General features: G+C 42.0%; 1 pseudogene across 1 annotated transcript; it reads right to left on the reverse strand.

The window, feature by feature from the left end:
- Nucleotides 1-1,007: 1,007 nt before the first annotated feature.
- On the reverse strand, nucleotides 1,008-2,404 carry LOC309857468 (14-3-3 protein theta pseudogene; annotated as a pseudogene). Its single transcript has one exon. The product of its transcript is annotated as a 14-3-3 protein theta pseudogene (transcript).
- Nucleotides 2,405-2,916: the final 512 nt, after the last annotated feature.

The following is a 2,916-nucleotide window of genomic DNA, read 5'->3' on the forward strand; positions in this document are numbered from 1 at the left end:
TTTGGATTATACTATTTGCAGAAATATTTAGGCTGAATTTTTAAAATTTATCTTGCAGATCTTAAAAGTAGTCTTCAGATATCCTCAGTCCAGGCAATAAAACATAGGGGCATATGCTATGGTCCGGAAAGGTGCTTACTTTCTATAAAAGTTAAAGTATCTGTTCGTTAGTCTTCATTCATCCCTTCACCCTTTGCCCTTGCAATTTACACTTTCACCCTTCCTAGGAATGTCCTTTGGCCTCTAATTTATATATATAACCAAAATTCAAGCTATCTGAATGTAACCCATCTTTTTTTTTTAAACTTTTTTTTTTTTTTTTTTTTTTTTTTTTAAAGATTTTATTTATTTATTTGACAGGCAGAGAGAGAGGAGAGGCAGGCAGAGAGAGAAGAGGAAGCAGGCTCCCTGCTGAGCAGAGAGCCCGATATGGGACTCGATCCCAGGACCCTGAGATCATGACCTGAGCCGAAGGCAGCGGCTTAATCCACTGAGCCACCCAGGCGCCCCTAACCCATCTTTGATATTAGTGATTCCTCATACATGTTAGTGAAGCCTGCGGATTTTCAGAGCTTTTTCTATACTTTAGAAAAACTAATTATTCCAACTAATTTTTCCAGCCCTAGAATCACATGAAGGAAACATTTTTTAAGCCACGAGTGGAAAAAGTTTTAGTAACATTTTCTTATCAAAGCTCACCTTCCTTGGGGCGCCTGGGTGGCTCAGTGGGTTAAAGCCTCTGCCTTCAGCTCCGGTCATGATCCCAGGGTCCTGGGATCAAGCCCCGCATTGGGCTCTCTGCTCAGCGGGGAGCCTACTTCCCCCTCTCTCTTTGCTTGCCTCTCTGCTTATTGGTGATTTCTGTCTGTCAAATAAATAAATAAAATCTTTTTTTTTTTTTTTTAAGGTGTAAGTGAATTTTTATTGGGAAGGGAAGTTGTCAACTTAAACAGCAGCAAATGAAGAATGAATAAGGAAACCTCCTGATACACAAGACCTCCATCATATATGACACAGGAGGCATTTTAATTTGTGACCCCCAGCGCAGAAATGCCAAATGCTTTTCCATTCAATCGAATACTTCTGGATTCCTACCAAAAAGGAATACATTAAGAGCATGGAAAAGTTGCTTACGGAAAGGAAACCCCTGAAGAGGGAAGGAAGGAATGTAGAAATTAAGAAGTTATGCAGAACACTTTGTAAATTGTAATGACTACATTTTCATATCTTCACAGTAATACAAAACACAGTCACTTGCAAAACTGGTTCAGATTACTTCAATACCAGATACATTTTTAGTCCTCTATAGAAGTGTTTGGAAATTACTTGTGTTTATATGAAATGAAGCTATTAATACTTTTCTACAGCAGTAACTGCACACCAGGAAGGCCAAGACAAACACAAAATCAAGGTATGGAGTTTTTCCCAAAGCTGCAGTGTGAAAAGACTATAAACAGTTGATTCCATATACATGAGTGGGTTCTTTGCTATAGGAAATCCAAATGGAATAAGGAATGGAGATGAGTAAAAAGGTTTCTTGAGGGGAAGAAGGATGACCACCCTGTATGCATTTAGTTTTCTGCCCCTTCTGCCGCATCACATTCTTCTCCTGCACTGTCTGATGTCCATAATGTTAGGTTGTCTCTAAGCAACTGCATGATGAGGGTGCTGTCTTTGTAGGAATCTTCATTCAGTGTGTCAAGTTATGCGATGGCCTCATCAAAAGCCGTTTTAGCCAGTGTGCAGGCAAGCTCTGGGTTATTAAGGATCTCATAGTAAAATACAGAAAAGTTAAGAGCCAGCCCCAGGCGGATTGGGTGCGTGGGCTGCATCTCTTTCTTGCTTATATCAAAAGCTTCTTGGTAAGCTCCTTGGGAATTATCTATCGTTTGCTTTCGATCATCACCACATGCAACTTCAGCAAGGTACCGGAAGTAATCTCCCTTCATTTTCAGATAGAAGACCTTACTCTCTGGATTAGTTGCATTGGCTATTAAATACTTATCCAACAATTCCAGCACCGTGGTGCAGATGGACCTCAGCTCGGACTCCACTTTCTCCCGATAGTCCTTAATCAGCTGCAACTTCTTGTCCGAGGTGTCGGTTTTCTGCTCGATGCTCGAGATGACCCTCCAGGCGGACCTGCGGCCGCCGACCACGTTCTTGTAGGCCACCGAGAGCAGGTTGCGCTCCTCGTTGGACAGCTCGGCGCCCTGCTCGGTCACGGCCTTCATGCAGGTGGCCATGTCGTCGTAGCGCTCGGCCTGTTCGGCCAGCTTCGCCTTCTGGATCAGCTCCGTCTTCTCCATGGGGACGCGGAGAGGAGAGCGAGGGCAAGCACCGACCCGGATCGCGAGGAGGCGTGCGGACGGCCTTCACCTCTCCGCGGCCGCGGCGCGAGTCCAAAATCTTTTTTTTTTTTTTTTAAAAAGCTCACCTTCCTCTCTTTCCCTAATATGTCCTCCAAATTCTCAGAAAGTAACCCAATATTATTCCCACTTTCATTGTAATAAGTTGAACAAGGAAGACTTGCTAACCATAAATATTTAAAATAATAATTCACAAATTGCCAAATAATTATTAAATAATAATTATATACTAACCTTTATTTTTTTAAACTTTATGTTTTTAGTACTCTTTTTTTTTTAAGATTTTATTTATTTATTTGACAGACATCACAAGTAGGCAGAGAGGCAGGCAGAGAAGAGAAGAAGCCAAGCAGGCTCCCCACTGAGCAGAGAGCCAGATGCCCAGCTTGAACCCAGGACCCTGGGATCATGATCTGAGCCAAAGGCAGAGGCTTTAACCCACTGAGCCACCCAGGTGCCCCTAAACTAACCTTTATTACAATGCAACAAAAAAGAAACTGCAGAGGAATAAATTTAAAACAATAAGTTGTATCAATATAAAGAAAAC

This window comes from Mustela nivalis (genome assembly GCF_964662115.1).
Source record: "Mustela nivalis genome assembly, contig: HAP1_SCAFFOLD_749, whole genome shotgun sequence".
Taxonomy (NCBI): Eukaryota; Metazoa; Chordata; class Mammalia; order Carnivora; family Mustelidae; genus Mustela; species Mustela nivalis.